This window comes from Struthio camelus, chromosome 10 (assembly GCF_040807025.1).
Source record: "Struthio camelus isolate bStrCam1 chromosome 10, bStrCam1.hap1, whole genome shotgun sequence".
In the NCBI taxonomy this organism is placed as follows: domain Eukaryota; kingdom Metazoa; phylum Chordata; class Aves; order Struthioniformes; family Struthionidae; genus Struthio; species Struthio camelus.
Window position 1 is genome coordinate 9,567,154 of NC_090951.1, and position 26,246 is coordinate 9,593,399.

Genomic DNA, 26,246 nt, shown 5'->3' on the forward strand with positions numbered 1-26,246 from the left:
GTAGCTTCTGATTCTGTGCCCTTGTTTTAACCTATCCATAATTGATATGAAAAGATAGTGGCTGAACATTAAAGTATTCATATCTGTTTATTTAAACTGATGAGCAATTTTTTTAAATCTAAATTCAAAAGCATGCCTGCAGTATGCATAGCAGCATCCTGGCTATGGCTGTAATATACTAATACATTCATTTTTAATTCTCTAACTAAGCATTGCTGACTTGCATTTTCAATATTATCGTTACTGCTCGTTTTAAACTTTTCTTCTAACACTTTATAAGGACTCACAAAACTTCTTTCATTTAACAGTTTCTCTGTGTCTGGGGTTTCATTCTTTGCTTTCTTCTCTTTGGTAGAATACAAATGCCATGACCCCCAATGATCCTGCACAGAACGCTTCTCATGTATATCATGACAAGTGTAACAATGCAGACTGCCAGTTCCATTGCAGTCAAGAAGACACAGGAGCACACTGAAGGAATTTTATATGTGCTACCTCCAGTATTTTACTGTGTGATTGAAGTATTACCCGACTCTGAAATATTGATAGTCTTGAGAGGTCATGTCAGTGATAAAAGAATGAGCTAAAGCTTTCTGTATGCGTTGGGACTAAGATGCAAGAAGCATGAAGTCGTTCTGTGGAAAAAATTAGTTAGGATCATTATTCTCCATGTATTCATTTATTTACCATCAGCATTTTATATTCCACTCTTTTTTGCTAACTGCAATAGTCATAATTTGTTTCCTCTCGTCTATCCCTCCCACCCTTAAACTACCTCCTACATGTTTCCAGCAATTACCAAGAAATATATGCACTTCTGCAGTTATCTATGGTAAGAATACATTTCCTGTGTATTTACTGAATTTAACTGCTTGCAGTGTTCTAGAGAGTTGATTCTTATTGTACATATACTGGTGTAGCTACATTATATTATTTAAAGTACTCCACCAGCGTAAACTAACTGAGCATTTGGCTCCCCAGCTGAATGTATATGTTTGGCAAAGAAGTCAATTTATTCAACAAATTAGAATATATTTCACTAATACATTGTAAGAAAACAGAATCTTGAATTTGTGTAGAATTTTTCTGATGCTAGGCTTTCTTCCTCATGCAAGATAATTTAGACAGACTTGCCCATCGAGAATTAGCAGTGAAATACTAGATTCTTGCATGACATGGATTGATAAAGTGGACTTTAGTAACGGAAAAAACAACTGCAAAACTACATGGTCTTATTATTATATGTTATTTGGGTCAGACTAGCCACAGAAAGGTCATCATCATAAACTGTACCAGTTTCTCAGTGGAAATGTTGCCAACAATTAAGAGGATGGTAGCTTTTTTGTTCTGTTTTTAAGCACAACAGACATGTAGGTATACGTTCTTGATATTTGGACTGAACTGTGGGACTTGGAGAGTGAGGTGAGCTTGGCACAGTGATAAACTGACTGAGTGGCAGTAACAGATTTTTAAAAAGGTCTCCTGCATCGAGTCTGAATGAGAGATATGGCTGAGAGAGAAAGGAAGTGTGCCCTATGGGCTTGGCCAGAAGAGTGCCTCCATATATTAGAAGATCTATTAAACATCAGAAAAACCTTAATCTGTTCATGCTTAGCACATAGTTTATGTTTAGTACTGGAGGGTTTCTCATTCCATCAACATTAAAAATTACATATTAGAAGCACTTAAAAATGCAGTAAACAAAGTTCTGAGGTGATACTCATCAACACATTAAAAAAAAAAAAAGAAAAGAAAAAAAAGAAAAGAAAATACTCGTGTCTATTTCTCCCCCTGCAGGATTTTTCTAATTTTTCTTCTAAGAGAAGAAAATCAAATCGCATACTAACAAGAAATACTGTCAGCATTTGCAAATATTTTAAAAATCACTGCACTGTAACTAAATGTTAAGCCTCTAGTATGCGCTTGGCTCAGAGCTTTTTAGAGGTGTTGGCTTTTATGCTCACTAACGGTTAGAGACAAATTCTTGGCCCATTCAAGTTATCTGAATCCCCAAATGGCATTAAAAACACCTATCTTATTTGAAGTCAGTTGATTTACATTAGTTTGTAGTGGTCCAGAGTCTGTATCATCAACAACCAACTCAGCTGAAACAGATATAAAAACATAAAAAAACAGAACAAGTTTTTCTCTACCGGACAGAATGCAATCTGAGGGAAAATGCGAAATTGAAAAATCTGGCCTAAATTTTAATGAAGACAATTTAACTTATTTTCATGACTGTGAAATATAAGTTTAACAAATCAACTTCATTCATTTACATGATGGATGACGATTCATATGCAAGCTCTTTATTGTATCTAGCAAGAAAGAAAATAGCTCTTTTACATGCCCCTGCAGTTGTTATTGTTTTTCCCTTTTACTCTCATGTTTACTATTCATATTTTCAGCTGCAAAATATGACAGCTATTGTATGCCAGAAAAGTGATAGTTAGTCTTAAATGACTGTCTTTATGTTGCCATGACTTTTCTAAGCTTTTTTTCCACACAATTTCCTAGTTCATGAAATTTTGCATATGATTTTTAAGAAAGATTCCGTAAGAATCAAACTGGCTTACCTTTATAATGTTTTACCCCAAAATACACCTAATTTTTCTTTTCTTTCATGTAAGACAAAGGAAAAAAGGAATTTTCCAATTTCTCAAGATTCAGATATTTCAGAAAGACTATAGTAAGGTCAGACTGGACAAAGACAGGTTTAGTTCTCAGTTTCTTTTCTGGGTCACCAAACACGAGAAATCTGGATGCAGATGAGCATTATTAATCTAATGCATAAACCTGAAGTTTCACACACACGACTTAACCTTAAGAATATTTTAAAGATTATAAAAGCAGAGGAAAGATACTCCAATACTGCTGGAAAATTGAACACTAAGCTACTTAGGGAGTATTAACCAGTGTAGTGAAAACTCACTAATTATTTGTTTCTAACTTTCCCAACTGGAACTAGGCCAGATTATCAGTTGATGATACTTGGTACAGTTAGACAAGTGAGTGAACATGCAGCTTTACACCAGCTGATGTCACACAAGGCAATTCAATAAAACACTTCAAGTGCTAGATTAGCCAGGGGAATATAAGCGTGCGTGTCTACAATTTAAAGCCTCAAATCCCTGACTAATCTAAATGCAACTGAACTCCAAATGTAACCGCAACTTTCAAAGAAAAGTTTTCCAGATGTATTCATTTATCCTGATGAACTTTTGTAAAAAAAGGTTTGCTACTATCTAAGATGCATACACCCAGGAACACACACAAAGGCAAGAGTGACAAGCCAGCACATCACACTAAGGCAGGCCCTGAGGGGCACACATTTGAGCTCCTCTGCTCACAGAGCTCCACCAGTAGAATTTATAAAATAAGCTTTGAGATAAGTAGAAGAGCACTTGTCTAATTCTTCACGTAAAATGCCATTACCTTGAGGCCCTCTTAATGCAGCACTAACCTGTGAGAGTTGGGATCAATTTCCTTTCCCAACCTGACTTTGAGCAAGAAGTTCAGTCTAGGGCCTGCTTTTTAAGAAAGTGTCTTAGCCATTAGCATGCAGAACACTGATGTGAATCCCTAGACTAGAACTTATACTTCAGTCTACTACATGGCAGAGAGTGCTGACGCCAACCGCTAAGACTCAGTAAATATTTAATAATTTAACTGATAACTTGAATGCAAAGATTCTAAAGATTGCCCTTTCCTTTAGACGGAAACGCCTATTTTCTAGTTCCATACAGCATTGTTCCAAACTCTGCAAAAACTCCTACTTTTACAGAGGCAATGCACCACCAAATAGTTGATCTCAGAGCCTGTGATTCCTGAAGGCACCGTCAATCAAGCTGCCTTGAACACAAGCAAGTGTACTACTTGATCAGGAAAACAGTTGCTCAGCCAACTGCTCCACAGCAGCTTCAGAAATTCAGCAGGAGACACTGCCTCACTTGAAGCTGCGCCCTGATTTGGCAAAAAGCCTCAGTTCCTACTGAATTCCTGAAGGTACTGGAAAAGCCTTCATTTGCTGATATAGCGCTGCTTGAAAGAAATGAACCATTCAACTTTTGAGCTCTACCTATAAAAGAATGTAAACCCAAAACACTTTAAAAAGTCTCGACAACCTCCTGAAGGACTGCAGATGTTGATTCCAACATTCTGTAGCTAAGTAAGAAATAAAACTTGCATTTCCAACTTCCTTGATGAACAGTCTACCTGTTCAGCTACAAGCTTATCTGACTGGAGCACTTGTTAACAGCTAGATACACTACTACTCATTCTTCTAGCAGCCATTAAAAGAAAGAAGCCATAGTTGAATTTTAAGAAGCCTGGTCAACAGGGCTTAGTTAGAGGCTGCCTATTAAATTGGCCTGTAATGGGAGGCTTCGATGGAATAACTAATGGATTCTAGGTCTTGGATTACGTTTTGCAAGAGGGATACAGAACTGCTCACAGCCTGATGCTATTTAGGGCATGCACAGAAACAGAACTCTACATATCAAGAGAAGTTTGAACACAACCTAGCTTTAAACATCAGATAGCAGCTGACACTGACATTTTAAAGTACACTTCTGTCATCTTCTAATGAATCTGGTCCACAGACACTGATCTTCTGCCCATCTCACTTTAGATGTCTTATTCCTTTTTTGCATGTGGGCCTTAGGGTCAAAAGGGGCAGAAAAGCCGGTAAGAGCCCTTCAAAATTCAAAACTTAAAAAAAAAGACAATGACTCTATGGTGACATTCCTAAAGATTCTTAGGAAATAATACTATTTATTACTAATGGCACAGAAAGCTCTGCTTCAAAACACTGCTTTGCATTACAGGCAAGCAACCCCAATAGTACATGGGATGATTCACATTTCAATTTTTTTTCTTTCCTAAAAAGCAGCTTAATATTGTCCAAAATCAGGCAAGCCAACCAAATATCTTACTGTAAATTAAACTGTGGTTATGAAACTAGACTTCTTTAAGGGCTGTTACTGAATGGAGTTTTTTGCATCATGGCCAGGTTGAAATTAGTATTTAAATTAATTATGACAACCATATAAATTAGACATAAGAGACTTCTAAAGCTAATTAGAGTCTGAGAGTTTTAATTTGATGTCTGTCTTGGTATAGTATCTGCTTTATGGATTAAATTAATAAAATTAAGACTGCATCATTATAAATTTCCACTTTCATAGTTCCATAAGTTTTACAATTACATGCCATATTTAAATGATAATTGAATGAAACAAAGTTGTTATGTTCATGCCTGTTCTCTTAAGACTTTAAAAAGTATCTCCTAATTTTTTTCCATTCATAGGTACGATTTAGCTATGACTTAACAGATAAATAGGACTAATAACAATTTTGAGTCAGGATTCATTTTAGAGATACCTCACAACAGGAAAAGCACAGGAATTATGATCAAACAAGAATTATTGTAGGGTCAGTTTCACAGCTAACTCAAATCAGCATGCAGCATTAAGCGTAGTGAGGATGCCCCGATTTATAACCGCTAAGAATGTAGCCCTTTGCCTCTCAGTTGATTATGAGTTCTGCATGCAAGCTGGCACATGCCAAAACATACCATTTAATAAACTACACGCTGTACTTGATTTACTTGCAAGACTTGTTTTGACACCAAAAAAACCTGATAAATTAAACATAGTATGAAAAGTTTCTAATATGATACCTAAATTGAGATTGTCTTGTACTATCAAATATACTTTTCAGTACAGATATATCTCAGCATAATGTTTTGAAATAAAACTTCAGGACATTCTGTGAAAAGTATACTTACAGTGAAGAAAAGAATTATTTTGCATTTAAATGGGGATATAACACCCTGTGACAGAGGATCGCAATCCTGACTTAACGATTTGCTTTTGACATTTATGTTTCAACATGTAATTAAAATTTAATTTGGACTACGATGAAAAGTAAATCCTTTTATCCTATAGCTGCAGACACAGGAGGAACATATTGTGTTAGAAAGTAGCACTGTAGCTTAAGGTTTCATATTTGGTACTTACGATGCTGTGAAAAAAGAAAAAATACATATAGTATAAATTTACACTGTACATATATTTTTATATAATAAATATATATATATAGCATAAATAGGAAAGTTTAAGTATGCACACCTCAGTATCATTAGTATTTCAATATATTAACTATTAATTCAGATTTTAAGTAGAATGTTTCAAACGGAAGCTACAGCTCAATCTGAAGTTCTTTGACATCGAGCATACCTACTGAAAGGAAAAAACAATCATGGAGTTATTGGTTGTATGGTAAACAGAGAAGCAAACCTTAACTCATTTAACTCATCACTGTCTAATTAATAAGAACAAGCTACTAGTCAGAAGTGAAACTCGGACATTTTATCAAAACCTGCAGACCAGCTTGCCAATTCATACTGTACAACTTTTGAATTCTCAAGTTTAAAGGCCAAAAAAATTTGAGCCACAGAACAATTCATCTCTGTATCAGCCTTTTCATATTCATAAATAAACTAAAAATAACAAGTAGGCATGGACGTTAATCAGTCGCATAGCATCTACACGTCTACAACAAGAGAAAGCAGAGTCATTTACCTACAATCACCTGTTGAACTTTTTGTTTCAATGATCTAGGACATCGAACTTATGCCTAAAGCTGCAGGCAAGCACCAAGGGCAGTTACCTAGTGATGTGAACAGGCTTATAATCTGAAAGGCACTAACCACTAATACACTGCGTCAGAAGATCTCAGCCGGTATCATTAAATAACCTTGGTGAACATCCCTCCGTATTGGGCACGTGTCACTAGATCTCCTTTTTCTCCAAGTAACAACTTCCAGTCACACAAGAATACCATAAGGGAGCTAAGTCCTGTTTGCTGTGATCTAAAATTACATCGAAAATATTCTAGAAATCAGTACCTCTTTTGGTCCATAAAAAGAACAGCCAATTTCATCTCAGTGAAAATAGCTAGCCACATTGCCAGTCTCGTGGTACATCCTCCTTTGCATAAGCCAGATACAGGACTCATCCAAACATCAGACAGATAGTAAGGACAAATGTCACTGAATTATATGGAATAAACAGTGTAGCTCTCAGGTGGTCTGGAGAACAATTCACTTAAAAGGGAACTAAAAACTACCACTCTAAATAAACATCTGAATAATATTTCTAAATAATGCATAAATATTTATGGTATGGCTACTCTAAACCACTCCTAATTTCAATAAGCTGCATTTTCTTCTTTCTAGTCTTTATATTCTTAGCCAACAATTACAAAATAAACGTGGAGGTTTTCAATCACATACCAGAAGAATAGTCAGTTATAAACTGGATTATCCCCACTTTCAAATACCAGCTAAAACCTACAAGGATTTAATATTCCCAGTGTGCTCCAGAGAACAGTCATGATTTCAGTAAACGAGTCCTTTGTATTGTTCTTATGGGTAGAATCCTCCAATTATTAGTGTTTTTTTTTTTAAAAAAAAAAAAAAAAGGAATCAACCTTCTGCATCTTCACTACAACTGGAAGTTTGACTGCCCCCACCAAGGTGCAGACATTCTGTCACAAAGAACGCAATATATTCCAAGTGTCCTGTTAATGAGACTTCAGTGAAAACTCCAGCAAAGATAACGTCTGGAGCAAGCACTGGAGTCGAGAAGTAAATATACTCAGCCTTCCAAAGACCTCTTTTTAGCATTTCTGTGGTTCGTTTGATTTTCCTTATGAAGAGATCTGAACTAGGCTTGACAGCCTCAGACTCTTTCAAATGCCAGTTCAACATAGAGGTAGTCTGTGAACTACTTTGTACGGTCATTTTTTGAACAGCAGGTCTTGTTTTCAGTGGAGCGGCAAATCATGTATGCAATTCAGCGGAATTGTGCAGTTTTCTTCCAGGGTGCTCAAGGTTAATTGGAAATTTTAATAAGTATAATCACTACGGACTCATTTGGTACTAATGTGGATGTCACCTGGAATTCCATACATATTCCATTGTAATTTACCATTAATTAATACCTGTTTACACAAGAGCATTGCCATCAATTTCAACAAAAGTGACATATTTGGGGCTAAAAACATATTTAAGACAACAAATCCAAAAACATAATTGCTGAATCATTTTAAAATATTTCAGTTTGTGATGGCTCATAATTTACTGTACTAGGTGAAAACCAGGTATAGCAGTAATTGGTAAAAAAAAAAAAAAAAAACTTATCAAGCTCTTTTGAGAATTATTCAAAACATTAAGAATACAGATTACTATTTTTTTACATAAATGACAGCAAAGAGGCGTATCTGTTCTTATCATTCTGCTGCAATAGGCAAAGCAGCTAAATTTTCAATAATAATCATGGAGTAACAGTCATATTCATGCAAAATAAAAGTATTTTTCCTCATGTAAAAATGCTATTAGCCATATTTGAAGGCATTATGTTCAGATATCATTTTTTCATTTCACTAAATGACAGCCATTAAATACAATGGCAACTGCATGACAGGGATATTTTTATTACTTCAAAAGGAAGAAAAGGATTAAAATGAGTTTATTCAAAAGTGCGATTTGTCAATTTTTTCTTATCAAGGACTGTGTGGGACAGCTTAAAACCTAAACACTGCAATCTGACCTCCTATTTGAATAAGTTAATGTGATCCAGTGTTCTTTGGAAAGTAGTGAAACCTATCTTTTATAGGCAGAAGTCTCCCAGGAGGAATTTATGCTTTCATACGGTCAGCTGCAAGGTGCCATTTCCTTTTCATCATTTCTATTTTTATCATATTGTATTTCTTGACAGCTTAGAGGTTCTTTTTAGTGTTTGGTGTACGAGCAACTATATAGAGATATTTTTTGTATGAAAGATTTCTTTCCAGCCTCCTAGGTTTTACAGTCAAATAGATTTTGTTGAAGAAATCCCTCTCTTATATTCAAGAGTGACTAATCACCATATTTGATATAGCAAGCATCTTACCTAAACATCAAAAAGAACTATAAATGTCTATCTTAGGGCATTAAAGAAGGATTTTACACACATCAGGTTCTAGCATTATGTACCCTAGGAAGTGTACTGAAAATGATTTTTTATATGTATGTAGAGAGAGAGGTAACACTTAGCTGGAGAAAATACTGCTCATTAGGGATTTACTTTGAAGGTTTATCCTATTCTTAGCAGCTGTTTTTCCAAAGGAAATAAAATATGTATAGCTTGCTTTTTGTTTCTTTTTAAAATTCTTTCTGCACGTATATTCCCAATTTGCTTACATTGAGTCATATTTAGAAGCTTATTTATTAAAAGTTGTGTTCATTTAAATCCATTACTTATAAATGGAATAAATGAAAAAGTGTGTCTTTATTTAGTACCTTTTGTACAAAACTGTTTTAAAGTTTTTGCATCTTTTGGCTAACTTATTACATAAACTGACCCCTTTCAGGGCAGAAAGCTCTTTTCAGGAACTAAAAGTTATGCAGGCCAACATTCTCAGCTCACCTGGAATCTGTTGAATTTAACAGAACAAAGCTGCAAATGTCATTTAACTTGAACCGGGTATAGTCAAATTATTAGATAGATTCATACTGGAAGTTGGGCATAAAGAGCAACCTAAGACAAAGCTTACAAATGCAGTCTCTCAAACTAAACTGTGTAGAGGTTATATCTAAAACCAAACTATGTACAGATTAAGTCTGAAATACTACATTATTCAATGGAAAACTATTGCATAAGCAAAGTGTTCAATTTTTCAGTGTCTGTGTCAAGTAGGTATATGTCTATTCTGTGCTGCAGAAACATGCTGAAAAAAGTTTTCCAGTGAACTCCAATACTGAAAAAGAGTAGTGCTGTATCACAGCTGAAGTACTCACAGGTCACATATTTACCCATTTCTTCTACTATTAATTTGCCATTCCGTATTCCAGAATTATTACATTCTCAACGTTAGAAAGGAGTTTCCTTAAATATATAAACATATATATAAAACATGTTTTTGTATCTACTTATGCACTCTGGAACAGCTGCTCAGTGGCTGAAAAACAGTTCCACTCAATTAGGTCAGCTATTTTGATTTTTAATAGATAAGAAATTAGCAAACAAATTCTTAAATTCTATGACCTTGCTATTTTTCCAATAAAAGAAGAGATAAAAATGTAAGTGCATTGTTCTTACACCTTGCAATGGATTCTTTCTCCACTCAGATTTTGCCTTCGTCCCGTGTGGAAAGTGATGTTTCAAATTATAACTCATCTGACCTACAGCATTCAGAAGGAAGCACTTTTAGGCATCCCATTTAGTACTCTACAGTCACAAACTTCCCTACCTCTCTGGGTTTGCAATGAAAGACAGATAGGAAGGGCTCACATTGTAAAGATTATCTTTGTCAGAGAGAAAGCGTCAAGCATATTTTGTTTACAACTTCTGTTTCAATACTTGGCACGCTAGAAACACCAGGTTTAAAAAAGAAAAAAGAAAAAAAAAAGAATGGAAAAAAGTATTTATACTTGCTGATTTCCTCAATTTCTTCTGCATTTCATAATTTCAGTTCGAACATGTATTCTGTATAAGCTACATGTCCATGACTTAGCAGCCAGACGTAGGTTTAACATATATTGAAAAAAACCTAATCTCAGCACACTAATACTTTGCTACTCAGACACAAGTCACAGATGACAGGAGAGATCCAATGAAATATTCTTCTTGAATATTGAAAAAAGAAAAAAAAAAATAGATATGTATTCAGCTGGCATCAGAGCTGCAGATACTAATCACCACATACTAAGGTATTACATTTCCTAAAGACAACTTTTTTGGAATAACACTGTCAGTCTTCAAGGCAGGCAGAAGTTTACTAGCAATATTTTTCTGACAAAACACCTTCTTACCTCTTCTTCTGCACCTAACAAGCAAATTTACTCCATCAGCTGGAGGAAAAGAAATGCTTACTCTCTAACAGATTTGTGCATTTGTATTCTCCACCACCAAAAAAATGCGTACAGGGGAAGGAAAGGCAGTTGTTACTTAGGACTACCTTCATAAACCATACTGTCAAAAAAGAAAGCAAAGTAGTATCTGTAGATACGTATACCAGATGGGTTGATAACCACCTTTCTTTGTGTTATATGTAGTATTACCACAGTCAATAAACCATACCTTAAGTGAACTCCTTTGGACAGTTTTTCCATACTAGAAAATTGCTGCAGCTCATACTGAAGTTTCCATCGTTGAAGGCTACTTCTCTGTTGCTGGATTTTGTGCAATGCACAAAGTCAGTTTTAGAGCAGTTATTGGCTACTATACAGACATAACATACTCTTTTTTTTGCACAAATTATGGTTCGAAGTGTCAAAAAGCTGTGCTAATGATAAGTAATTTGATTGGGGTTATTAATAAGCTGAACGCTACATAACCTTGTTTATGGTATAGGACACATGCAAAGGCAATTCTGTAAATACACTCCAGCATTATTACAGTTAAAAGTAACAGCTGACAAGGAGCATGTCATTGTCTTTACTTAAATCTGTAATATGATTATATGCAAAGCAATCCACCGTCTTATTTTCATGGGAATAGTCTTTACTAATATAACGGCTCGAGGTACGTCATAAGTACGCCTATTTTACAAGTAAACTTTAAATGTGCAGTTTATTCAGATTCCTTTATCCAGCATAAAGATATTCTATTACAAAAAGTCCTATTATACAACAACTGTTTCACATTTTTATCAAAGAAAACAGCACCAACACAGTCAGAACTGCCAGCTTTGATAGCTTTAAGGTGCAGGTGACTAAGATAAATTACTTACTCATTGATTGAATCATTTCTAGTTATAATCTGTGTATGTTGTTGGACTTTGCAATTAAGAGTGACAGGAGTACAGCCTGTCCAGAACTAATTGCTATGAATACACCAGATGTTGTAAAAATCTGAACATACTAATTGCAAAGGAAAATGGAGCACATACCGTAACAACGCAGAAATGTATGATTTGATGGTGTAATCTGTATACCTGGCATTGTAAGTCAAAGATATATAGTAAATACATGGAGCCTTTATTAACATTGCAAAAGATAATCTCCTCTTACAATTTTTTTTTTAAATGTCTTGATCCCAATAGAGATAGGTTTGGCTATAAATTTGCCTCCTTACCCAAAGAGCACTAGTCCATGCAAAAATTAAGAAGCGCGTGTAGGGTGGGGTGGGGGGGAAAACTGTCCCATTTCTATTTCTTAATATTGCTAAGGTGGCAATAAGGAAGGAAAAAATAATTAAGAGCCCACAGTCCATAGAATATCACACTGGATAAAGCACGTTAAGTTAGAACTAAAAACTGAATAAACTGAATAAACTCAATTGCCATTTCAATTCCATTTAAATATTGCCATTCAAGCACTGGGACCTCAAATAATAACGACAGAAACACGGGAATTGAGTGCTGAACTATACGCTGTCTTCCCCATGAGCTTCTTTGCATAAAAGAACAAGAACACACAAACAGAAAATACACCAAATTATAAAACATCTGCCTTGATCAGAAACGTTAAGTATTGAGGATACATAAGAGGTACTGCAACAAATAGTACATTTTCCGTTTTTAAACCTATTTTAATTTACTGAAAACTATCTTACCTGTCACTAAATTTTGAGATATCAAAAACATGCTAACTAATTGGCTATTATTTTACATGCCATTACCTTCTATTGGTTAAATATGAGAAATGGCAAACTGTATGGGTATAAGCTGTACACTATTAAATAACTAGTGGAGATTTTGCTTCAGGTTAAATAACAGAGAATTAACTTCTGAGGAAACAATATTGGTTTTGTTTCCCTTGTCTTGGGCTAGCACAGGCTTACAAGTGCCAACTTTACAAGGAGTTATGCTTAAGCATCTCTACCATTGTCCTGGGTGTAAAGCTAAGGCTCAGAGCCAGAAATGATAAAATAATGACAATCTACAGGATGCTGTTGGCTTACGTCAGACAACTATTACAGACAACTCAGTGCCACAGTTTATTTTATAAAACGCTTCCTTTACTGTACTTACGAAGATGCACCCAAATCACAACCTGGTTTAGCTGTTAGGAAACTATTTTCCACAACGTCTATCGACACATATGCAAATACTCAACCACCAGTATTTTATGATCTCTGCCTGTCTGGGTCCAAACCTATGTATTTGACAAGAAAAATATTTATTTAGAGCTCATGGTTGCTTCTTAACTAGATGCTTTAAATTCAGTACTTTGTTTTTCCATTCATAGCATTCAAAGAGACTTTTCCCCTTTAGATATTTTGCTGTTGATACGGAATGCCATATAACCTTCAATGGTCTCATTCAAGGACACCATAGGTTCAAAACATGATAATAAACAGTACTTTCTCTCCATAGATAATAGACTGTTTGTAAAGCAAAACAAAAAACCCAGCTCTACCAAACCAAGCTAAATAAACCAGCTCATTATTAACGAAGGAACAGAACGTGCAGTGCCCACTTCTTTTTTTAAGTATTCCTCCAGGAAGCAAAAAATACAGAGTATTTTTAAATCAAATCTGTCCAATATCTGGGTTGGGGGGGGGGGGGGGGGGGAGCGTCTAAAAAATCTGCACTGTGACAACAGATATAAACAGAACACTATATTTGTAACAGATGTTGACCTGTATCTAGGCTTGCTCACTAATAAATTGTATCAACAAAATCCTAACGTGAATGTAAACATGTACACATTTGCTCTATGCATAAAAAGCAAACTTAAACAACAAACACAGAGAGGCCATTCAAAAGCTTGCAGTCTCTCAATTTTTTAATTTTTGATACAAAATATTCTTTCTAAGATTGTAATCCACTCCATCTCCTTATTTATATCTAGAAATTGAACTGAGGGAGTAGTAATGCTTCCTCCGAGGTGTTCAAACCACTTCCTTTTCAGGCCTGACAGGCCCCTTTGTACTTCTACTTGGGCATGACTGACCAACAAACTGACCAAGACCTGCTATTTCAGCAGGGGAGAAGAGAGGGCAATGAATCTCAGGCAGTTAACTCTAAAAGATCATACATAACACAGACAGAATTTAAATGGTATCTGTATTCCACCTTGGTCTATTATTTTCAATCTCCTTCATAATTTGACTAGCTTAGAATAGCTAAGGTTAATGGGAGAATTAACTTGTATAAGACACCAATCACAGCTTGTTTTTACTATAATTAACAATAGGTGATTCCCCAAATAATTCTTGCTATTCATAAATGCATTTCAGAAAAGTCATCTTTCAGTTTTAATATATTTAAAGTGAATCACTTGCTGAGGAAACACACCATCTGAAACTTTTGGTATAGCCTCCACTTTCGTGAGGCTCACTGTTAGCATCCCAGTGTTCATGACTAGTCCTAATGAATTCTATGAAACCACGAGTGAATTAGGTCCTTTTTAATAAATGGGGTAAAAGCTTACACGTGCATTGTTTGGAGCAGAGAAATGAGATATTACATGAATAAGTGTGCTATCATTAAAACGCTAGCATTAAGCAGATCTCTGCTTTTTCTTTCCGATTAAGACCTCCAGTATTTTCCTTACAGGATACTTTACGAAACAAAAACTACAGCATTTTGCTTTTTTCTCCCCCTCTCCCCCCCTCCATAATCCTGCCTTTTTTAAGATTCAGTAATTAAACAGAGACAACCAGTTTCCTGAATTGCAAAAACACGTATATTACAACTGTTACCATCTCAAGTAGAGATGTACTATAAAACACTACTAAATCATGCAATTTTTAGCGCTGTTTGCTATCACCTGCGTTTAAGTTCTGAGCAAGGAAACAATGATTTTCCAGATACTTTAGCAAAATGCCTGATGACTTATCCAAACGCTTGTCTCTTGTCTAAAAGACAAGAATGGTATAAACACAAACTGAAGACATCCTTGCGACAAAAACTTGAGAAGATCCCATAATATTATCACGATGCAGGCAAATGGAAATGGAAAGGAGTCCATCGTTGGTTTGGGAGAACACCTGGGAAGATGGCACTATGGACAAAGGAGACGAAGCGGTTACATATCTTCAGGGAACTTCATCAGTCACATGCTAACCTTCCCTTAAAATCACGAGCAAAGGACTGACATCCTACCAGGTCTGGAACGCAATGAAATGAGCTGAAGAGTATGCAGCAAGCCATGCTTGAGGACTAAAGGGAATGAAGACTGAGAGTATGGGAAAGTCTGCCTTACCTCAAGAGAAAATAAGTTGTCATGGAGAGGATTCCTTGTGTTAGTGATTCATGAGACAGTGCTAAAAAAAGAGAAAATAATTCCTCTGTAAAGTGAAAGGACATATGCTACAACAGATCACGGCTGATTCTAAAAAGATGTTTAACATAGAAAGAACTCACATCATCAGTGGCTTTTCAATGTAAATATACAATGTTTACTATCCTATCCTAAAACTCAGGCGTTAATTCAGTGATTACAGGAATCAATCTCTTCACAAGATGCATATGCAAAAACATTGCACAGAAGTTAATTAGGTATTTTAAAGGTTATTAATTTCACTTTTCAGCTGAAACATAACACTAAGAAGACTGCAGTCAAAGGCTAAGAACATATGCTATTTGATGACTTAGATTAATCATGCTGTGCAATAGGTGTTCTGAAGTCTCGTTTTTAAGAGGATCATCAGTGCCAAAGCTCTTAATACACTGCTTTACTCTGTCAAGATTTCTAATACATCAGGCTAGAGTTCCTGATATGCCTCAAGGTAGATCTTGCTTGCTCTCGCACAATCAAACACACACAGCATCATAATGACTACACGCAAGTCTGACATCCGTAAGGCGTCCCCTGTGAAACATTTGTCTAAATTCTGATTATTCCAAGACCCCAGCATAACAGTTTACATTAATGATGTCAATTGCCACAGGACGGTGCCTCAAGCATTCCTCTCCAATGTCATTCGGCAGTGTTTTGTTTTCCACATTTACGTTTACTGTTGCCATTAAGCACAAACGCAATCACATCTGCCCAGTGGGGTGGTGACTTCTCTGAGATTGTGTAACAGAAGCCAATAAACTTTACACGACAAAATACAGCAATCCTTACACCTTCAACCATAGAACACTTTCACTGCCTCCTCCCCAAAAGCCACCTTTAACCTATCGTTTTACTCCTTGGCTTTACAGTGCCTATGGCATGGAAGATCACTCAAAACTGCACCTCCTCGGCATGAATAATACCTAGCCCAATCTCTATGTTTGCAGACTGAGAGTTAAATAGCGGGTATATAAGAATGAGAAATTGTGGGAGGCCAACGTGATCCAAAGCAAACCTTTATATACATAAAGGTTGGCTATTGCAAACATTTACATTTGAAAAGGGTGGAGCAGGGTGCAGTCACAGTGAACAGAGGCACTGAGAGAAAAATGATTTGGAAAAAGCTGTGAATGAGTTCTTTTAATTTTAATGAATAATTGAACCAGCTCCAGTGAGGAATAACCAGGGGAACAGGACATCACACTTTTAAGAGCAGAAAGTTTAAGATGATTGTTTCAGGGCTCGTTGAGAATGCAGGTCAACACCTGCTCCCACTAAACAAAGGGCCTCTTCACCTCCAGGTATTCAACCAAAGAACTAATAATCTGCAAGGCAGTGACTTACAATAGGTTCTTAGAACACTCAGCTTGGGAGGAAGGGGTGGAAAGCAAGAGAGTGCTTTCTTTTGTTTTGCTTAGTTGTTATTTGGGTTACTTTCCTGTGCCATATTTTGATTTATGCTTTCAAAGACTTACTTTGAATAACAGACTTATTGGTTACTTGCCTACCTAGTCAGACCTATTCTTTCAAAGATCTAAGCTGGCTATCTAAGAGGAAGAGTCATGTCCGAACAGGCACATAAAATACAAACATATACAAGCCCAGATCTCTCCATATTTATTTTAGAAGAACTGAGCCTCAAGTCTCTCTAACTTCTGCATACCAGAGGGTCCCAGATCAAAGCACATCCCAGTCAAATAGGAAGAACTTCAGCCAATTGCTCACTAGAGTTTTGATCAACACTAAGCAAATGTTTGACAGCACATGTGCTTGCTGTCCCTGAGGCTTTCAATAAATAGTAGAAGGGGAAAATCTTACCACTAAACTAGCAAAAATTTCACAATACTTCTCAGCTGTGGGAATCAGCAGAGCTGCCTGGAACATACGGTTATGTTACGAAAGGCAGCAGCCCTTTAAGAGAAGAATTTTTAAAATTTCACTGCAATAGGTACACCGAAGGTATCTCTTGCAGCTCCATTTTGGAGTCACAGATGGGAGAAGATGGGCATAAATAAAGTTCCACAAAAGAACTCTAAGCTATTTTGTTTAACCCACAGAAAGTCATGAAGATGCAGAGGAACGGATGCAAAATCTCCTTAATTTACTTACATATGACAGTAAGGACTTATAAGGCCTGGAACAGATAGAAACTACTGTTTCATATCTCACTCTCAGGTTCTTGATGCTGAACAAAAGGATGAGGAAATCAGCAGTCATGACGTTATTATGCATCTGAGAAACAAGTTGTGACAGACATTACTACTGCTTAATGAAACTGAAAAAAACCCCCAGTGAGGTCAGAGGTCATGTTTGCTCTCTCACTGGTAACACAGCAACGTCATTACACAAAGCAATACCAAAGCTGACTTTTTTGCCTTGCTATTCCTTTGACACACTCTCTTTTCCCTGTAACCATCATGGGATAGTAATATTTCCTTTCACCATTTTTAGGCACTCAGTAGCACTCAGTGTATGCCCACTTCCAACATCTTTCTTCACTCATGACACTTTTCGGAAAAGATTTCATTTCTCCCTTTCCAGAGTATCCAAAGGCCTTAATCGCTCCTTCTTGCCTACTTAAAGGATACTTGATTGAGAAGATGGTGACCCGAGTTTAACTATTTACTACAACTGCCACCGTTCCCCTTCTAGGGGTTAGGCTGTTTGCGATCCAAGACCTAGTTTTGATACCTCACAGCAGTGTAACCTGGGCACAAACTTCTGAGAAAAATGCTCAGCTGAGACAAGTTATGAGAAAATACGTAAAGCCATAATGCAAACAAAGATTAGATGGTTAAGATGGGGGTAGTCAGTCCATTCCAAGGGGCAATGGTGACTGACCCTTCTGATCTGCCTGATGACTGCCTGGCTAGCAGAGACTCTTTCACTGCTGTATTGGTGGTTGAACAAATACTTAGCCTGGTGTCTTGATCATCCTAGCTCTATCTATTGTGTGTATTAACCAATAGTCACACTTTTTAGTTGCATATATATATTCTGCTTACAGAGCCTCTCCAAGCGTAACAAAAGGTGCCTGAATACAGTGATTAAAAGAGGGAAGGTTACACTACTAGTTAACAATATATGCTAAATGACACTGGGCTGCCTTGGTCCCTTTCAATTACTTCACTTTCTCTGTAATAGGCATTACCTCTAAGATGGTTCTAATTTTTCTAATGCTTTTATTTCACTCTCCCCTTCTCAAATCACGTTAGCTTTGCTATTAAGCTTTCTCAAATGGAAATCACTTACATGGAAAAAAAGGAACAAAATTTTGACAGAGCCTCAAAGACTGCCAAATAATATCTGATATTATTTCAAGTTCAGTGAAAATTTTGCCTGACCAGTTCCATTTGTACCACACCAAATGTATTTTGAAATACTGTGACTAGTGAATGGCCTGTTACCCTCAAACCACAAGGAAAGGAGTTGCGACTGAAGATGACAATTTCTTCCTTGCTCTCTTCTCGCTTAGAGAGAAATAACAGCACAGCCTACAGAAGATCTTTGCTAGCCAGCTTCACTCGTCTACATGACAGTGGCCAACGTCTTGCCTACCGCAAAACGTTCATTTCCATTGTCATTTGCTTGTGCAATTTGTTGAGTGGAAATAATACCTAGGAAGAGGGATTCTCTTCCTGGTTTCTTATATGTGGTGAGGAAAGAGGGGAAAAAATAGATATGAAAAGACTTGGTGACAAAAAGGACTTTACTATTTTCAGATCAGACAGATTAGTGAGAGACACCAATTGAAATCCAAGGTAAGTAGATACACAGGTGTTTGGCATCAAAATCAAACCTACTCCAAATAGGCAACTACGATATCAACTTCGGAAGTTCAGCATTATACTGGACCAATTTCATGATGCCTATATTAACTTAAATAAGACAATATATAATAGCTAACATTGCCTTCATCCACAGTCCAGCGTTGAACGCTAGTAGCCTGGCTAGACATACTAGAGCCATCCTAAATCACTTGTTAACAAAGTGCAGGCTATATCTTACATAAATTTGTGGTGATTTTTAAAGGTAAGTAGCTGCAGCAACTCCTAAATTAGTCTCCAGATGGACAAAGTTTGTGTATTCAGAAACTTGGCAGTCACATTGAACAAAGCCCCCTAGTAAATCTTACTGACAAGAACAGAAGTAAAGTGGCCAGGGAAATTCATCAGGCTTTCAATAGTTCTTTTTCCTCCTCTAAAAAAAAGAAAGAAAGAAAGAAAGAAAAGGTTCATGTTCAAAGGACAAGAATGACTTTAAAATAAAGTGTCAAACAGAATTTTAAGTCTAAAAATTCACAAAGAGGAGTACAATGTATGCTATGTCCTCCAGTACTCTATCTGGACAGAGCAGGGTGCATTAAGAAAGTTATTAAGTACTCTCTTATGCCGAGTCGTTGGGAGATACTTGTTACATCTGGGCTTTACTTTACATACGCATCTTCTTAAATTTTTTTAGTAAAGACTACCAGTCGCTTTGTGTTCTGCTCCTTCTTTCTCCTAATTGACAAAAACAAAAGTAGAAATGGGATAGTACAACATCTTATTTTAATTTGCTTGCAACACACAGAAATCCAGATTCATTCGAGTCCCTCCACTGAGGTCATTGTGCATGAAACAACGGCACAGCCAAACGTGTAAAAAGCATGTATAGTATCGCATCATTCTTCAGTATTTAGATAATAATGCCTTAACAATCACATTAGGGATTTTCTTGTTAGTTAAAACAAGAATCCAAATTAAACCCCAAACAGCTCAATTCAGTAATATTTCCTCTGGTAAAGATCCATTTAAAATCTAAAAGTAGAATTAATTCCCTTACAAATCTTCAAGCTGCCTGTGGCTTATAAGCCACATCTTAGCACGTACATATGGCATGTTATGAACATGTACTACCTTACTATGTCCTTTGCTCAACCATATATAAGCTCACCATGCTCACCAGCGACAGTTCTTACCTTGGGATATCAGCGGTCCAACTCCACTTAACTTCCTAACCCTTGCTAAAAATCTTAGCATTACCTCCCTTGCACGCAAAGCACGCACAGTGCCAAGGCACGCTAGCACCACGCCCAGCAACACAACACACCAGAACAAGAGAGATAAACTCAAACAGGAAGCAGGCTGCACCTGCACAGTAATCTTCTATCAATTATTTATCTGTCTTTCATTATATGAGAACCAACCATCCTACAAGCATTTTACCATAAACATATTTATATAAACTAATAAAGCATTAAACAGTTAATTTGAATTCATTTTTGCCTTTACTTGTGCAGGCTGTATTACCCGTTAGTACCCTTCAGTGTATTCTTTATAGTAAACTTACTTTCTGTGTGACTGCTAGAAGGTACAATTATTCGACAGCAGGTATTTTACTGCCTATGTCCTTACCTATGAACAGTGGCTAGGACTGGTTTTGACCAGTAACCAAATGCCAGGTTAAGTTACAGTAATAACAGCCACGATGTTGACGGTGCGGGGGTTGATGCAACTATGATGTGATGACTATCTCAATTTTTTCTGTTCTTAAGAATGTATAGGTGACATAGGTGAATGATTCTCTGGAACTTCTTTATCTGAGGCAATCTTTATCATGATCCATGCTCTTTACCATGGTCCATTTCAGGAAAACAAATCAAAATGGTTAGTAATATTGGAAACTGTACACAGAAATAGCCTAGAGCTACTCTTACTACACTTTTCTCTATTTTCTGCTTTGATGAAAACAAATACTTGTTTTTTTTGAGTTTAAAAAAAATGTACACTTCCATAGTTTGGAAGTTTTCTGACGTAAATCCATAGTTTCAGTACTATTATTTCAAAACGTCTAGTCAGGCAAATTTGGCAAAGTAAGGCATGTTTAATTCATTTTTTTCATCTGACTAGCTAACAACACTGAGTAGAACACTCAGTCTGATAAGTTCTTTAAATGCAGTGCAAAGATCATATGTTAGGATCTCATCTGAGAGCTCATCAAAACACGAACTGAATAGAATTTGATATACCTAACCCAAATAAGACAAAGAACACAATGCAATTTTGCTTAAGGTTCCAACACCCCCTTGTCTCACGACTGAGGCTTTCACCTTTGTGGAGTTCAGTAAAAACGATGGTTACCACTCTATTATAACAACGGCGCTGCGGTGAACCTTTACGCTATGTTGCATGTACGCAGTGTAGTAGAAGCTGCAAATTTGCAGGTAATTCTTCCCTTTCTTTATGTGCTATGGCACATATCTAAGAGGTTGCAAAAGATTTTTCCCTTTGAGGCTCACGTTCAAACCTTCCACGTTGAATTTCCAAAGCAGTTTGTTAAAATTAATTCCCTTATTTCATCACAGTTACGGAATTTCGCACAACCGTTTTACAGTGACATTAAAATAGCACCATCATTGACATCATAACCACTCAGGCACTTGCAATGACGTTTTAATGAGTCCTACGGGGCTGTTACTTCCGTCGATGGAAGTATCAGAGACGCTTTATTGACACTGTAATAGCTCCAGTGCCTGCAATGAGATGGTAATGGCTCCTCTGGGGCTGTTACCATGTCAATGGCAAGACCTGAGACATTTTCATTGATATTACAGAAGCTCTTACACCAATATTTTAAGCAAAACAGCAGAAATTTGGCCAAAAAATGAAAGGATCAAGCAAAAAAGGTTAAAGTCCTCAAAGAAAACAGCAATTTTCAGGAGACTTGTGTGTTTCTTTCAACTTCACTGAAACACGCGCACACACATAATACTTCCTCATTTCCAAAAAGCAACAAATAAAACCCATCAAAATAAGAGGTGGACACAGACGAAAAAACAACTAAAACAACTCCTTATCCGTGAAACAACAGTGAGTATACTTGCCTGTTATTAACTCTACTTACAAGGAACTCAGATTTGGGGATGAAAAGTAATAAAACAGTATTATCCTGGACCACAGCAACAACCAGCCTCTCCCCCCACAAAAAGTTTCTATGTCATCTTTAAAAAAAAGAAAAGAAAAAAAAAAAAAAAGAGAACAGTGTGTACTTATGCACCAAATCGAGAATGGATATCTAAAGTGCTCAGGACTGCATTCACATAATATGATAAATATGTGTGTGTTAACCTACCAAAGTGCTCAGTCTAGAGTCAAATTAACCTTTCACAACTTCTCAAATGCAACAAAATATTAAGAGACAAAACAAATTATGAAAAACCCTGGAATTAAAGTTTTTTACTTGAACTGTTTGGTGAGTGGTGAGTACCCGGTACTACAACAGCAACCCAAATGCATTCCACGGGCCCTAATCCTAAAAAAGTTCATAGGAGAATCATTGATGTAATAAATTCATTATCTGAGATCTCAAATTAACTACTAATGCTCAAGCAATTTGTTAAACTAAATTAACAAATCCAATTACCTTTGACCATTTAAATAAACTAACTAAACTAACTACAAAGGAGAATTATAATTACTATTAGAAACCATGATAGCGAGACTATTTTAAACAGCTTTTCAATTTTCTTTTTACATTTATTTCATAGGTACAATCTTTCTGCTGAGAAAAATCACCTTTCACAGATCCTTCAAGTATTACTTTTGTAGCCTGTACTACTTTGCCAGGGTCAGAGACCTAGTGCTGAGGGTCCATGTTCTATGCGCTTATAACTCAAGAAGATTGCCAAGAAAAATTTAGAAAAGTTCACAGCATGCAATAAACATAACCCAGTACTCAGCTAGAACAGTACGGACAGTGGTCTAATAACTACAGCCAACAGGAAGGAACTTTTATCCCTATTATGCACCGATATACAACTCACACAGCTAACTTCTGCACCTCTGGAACCAAAATCTGCAGACACTCCAGCACCAGTTTTAACGCACACAGAGCATATCGAGAAATCCTGTACCCTCAAAAGACACGCTCTTTCACAGACTTCCTTTTCTGAAATTGTCCTCTAGATCATTTCCAGAAAGCCACTCCACTATTCAAAAAATCAAACTTGTATAATTAACTTCAAAGTTGTGTGAGGAAGGCTGTAACTGATTTCATTCCTGTGATTGTAAAATACTATGTTTTATCCAGTTACCCATGTATTAATTTTACTTTGTTGCAAACAGCTGAAGACATAATCATTCATATAACTGAAAAATATAAATTTCTATAGATACTGCAATGTTTGAGTGTTAAACAGTTATCATTACCTCAGAACTATCACTGACCCTAAGTAACCTATTAAAGAATTATAAGCAGCACCTTACCCGGTGATGCACCAATACCAGAGGTAATACTTACTTTTTATTATAATAATTTTGCTCTAGTTAGAAAAGGCCTACTTTTGAACATTACCGCATTTAATGACTCCATTTTCCTTTTGCTCCAAACTTACCTGGAACTTTAAAATAAACTTTTTCTTCCCCCAATGTTATGCAAGAAGGTTGTGCTATAAAACTCTTGTGAAACGTAACATTAAATAGTTTGACTTCAGAGATAAGTCATCTGGAAGACAGTTATACAAGCTTGCATTGAGCTACAGAGAGATGACTACTATGCTGTGATTGAACTGCAGCAGCTTCAAGCATCTTTAAAATGACAGTGCTTGCCGCAATCAAGGTTATGGTAGTAGTGACCGAATTTGAAGAAAATCAGATTTAGTAACCTGGAATAAAACATCTTTCAAGGAAAAAGTCACCAGAAACACAGAAGACAATATGAAATAAGTTTAAGCAACATTTCAGTCGGAATCTGTGAGTACTGAATGCATGTGAAAACAAAGCAAAAGGCAACAGCTTTATTACATTTGAATTTTATGTAAGCAGATAAGGCTGTGAAACCCTCGTACACAGATCAGAGGAGGGTTAAAGGAAAATACTGACTTTGTTCTAAGCAGAAGCTTCAAGCAAATGTGAAACTACAAACGGGTTTCGCAACTGCCCAGAAGCTGAAGACCTGGGAATTCTGCAAAAGGGAAATCCTGGTACGATGCTATATTTAGAATCCAACCTCCCCCCCCAACAAGCTGGGGGAGAATGGGGTAGTGACTTCAGAAAAGCCAGAAATAAACATGTCACATTTTGCCCTGAAACAGAAGCTTGTGAAAAATAAAACAAGCTGAAAAACAAACTAAAAAACAAACAAACAACACCAAAACCAAAACGAAAACCAAAACTAAAAATAATCTAATATTATAGGAATCATTGGCCAAGGTTACATTAGAAGCATATCAACAAGCTTCCCTCATGGCAGAGGTGCAGTCAAGATTACTCAGGAAAAAACGGAGAGAAGGAAAATCAATTTGTACTTTGTGATAACAGGGCCTGCTGGAAACACGGCACATCTGTTGCTCTGAAAAAACATTAAGTGCAAGAATCTGCTGATTGAGTCAGTATGGTGTTAGCTATGAAGAGAGAAGAATTTTAATTTCTAAACAGATCTTGGAGTAATAAAGATTGAAATGAGGAGAAAAACTTTCTCCAGTAACTGCAAAATTTTGGGAGGAGAAGAGGGGAGCTGTAGCGCTGCCTAATGTCAAGTATCTTTAATGCAAGATTCTAGATGGGAGTTCAAGAACAGCATGCCTGTGTGTATTTTTTCAGTAACTGTCTATGATGATTATTTTACTGCAGACTGCACTTCTGATTAAATAGAGGTACCAGTGTTTACATTGATAGCGTCTAGATTAAATAAAGAGCTGCTGAAAACATATCACTAATTCAGTAAAACATTAACAAGCACTTGGGTTCATCCACGTTCAGTGAAGAATTTAAGCATATGCTGAACTTTAACAGTTCTTACACTTGACAGAAACCAATAGGCCTTTATGGTAGATATGAAAAGCTAGAGAAAATCCCTGACAGGAGTGGACTGGCAACATTATCTGTTATGAATGCTAGCTCTAATGCAGACAAACCTGTATTTTAATGCTTTTTTAACACACACAGTCTCAAAGTCAGTGTAAAAAGGACTTTTGAAAAAAATCAGCTTTAAATTGTATAGTAGACCTAAAAAACCAAATACAGCAGAACCTAATGTCCAAGAAGTGAACCCTTACTTCCAACCAGACAACAGTAAAAACTCACTTTAGGCACAACCTTTCCAGTACTGAAAACTCTCCAGTTTAATTCCCAACGGGAGTCTATCAGGAAAGCCCACCTGGCTCCCACAAAAGCACTTTCTTAACAGAATAAGGATCAGGGTGCATGAAGCGGCGTGAGTAACTAGGCGCTATCACAGTGGGGAGAGGGGCAGGGCCCGCACTGCCAGAGACTCCTCCGGACTCTCAAGGGGAATTACCCCAAACTGAGCACTCTCTTCCCACTAAAGAAAGATAAGCGGTAAATATGAGTCACCTTTGTAAAGAGCGAGCCGAGGTAGTACTGCCTCTCAAGCTGTCTAGCGGCTTTCAGCACCAAAGCAGCCGCCGCCACAACCCCCACACCGCCTGGCCCCTCCCCCAGCAACGGCCGGCGCCTCCTGGAGCGCGCTGAGGTGGCTGCGAGGCGTCGGCGCCTTCTGGAAGCTTCTGCCACGGAGCGCGCTGAGGTGGCTGTGAGGCGCCGGCGCCTCCTTCCCTGCTTGCAGCCACGGTACAGCAGGCAAGTAGTTTCCCTGCCGGCTTCTAAACTCTTTTGAATAGCTTACTATAAGCGGTAGTTTTAAGATAAACAGTGACAAAGCAAGTAAGGAGTTTTGCCACACATCTTCACACAGGTGAGTGAGGCAGGTGTTAATGCAAAGTGGCTGTGTATGGTGGCACGCTCACACCTCCTGTGGTGGCTTGCTGTACTTTGTTGGAAGATGATCTTGGCCTCCCTGTGAAAAAACGGGTTCAGGGTTGCAGCTCCACTGAGGAAAAATCATGACCCCCAAGTAAGTCCACCTCAAGTAGGGATGGGGTGCAAACAGGCTTTGAACCTGTGGGGCTATGTTACGATTTCATATAAGGTAGGAGTTTCTTGTCTTAGTACCTAGTGAAGTTGCAGTT

At 37.0% G+C, this 26,246-nt stretch overlaps 1 long non-coding RNA gene across 1 annotated transcript in view; it reads right to left on the bottom strand.

Moving 5' to 3' along the window:
* LOC138068442 (uncharacterized) overlaps window positions 1-25,689 on the bottom strand; it is a 141,546-nt gene extending 115,857 nt beyond the window's left edge. The window contains exon 1 of the long non-coding RNA XR_011143256.1: window positions 25,612-25,689. This is a non-coding gene — a long non-coding RNA (uncharacterized lncRNA). The remainder of the gene's footprint in view (window positions 1-25,611) is intronic.
* Window positions 25,690-26,246: the final 557 nt, after the last annotated feature.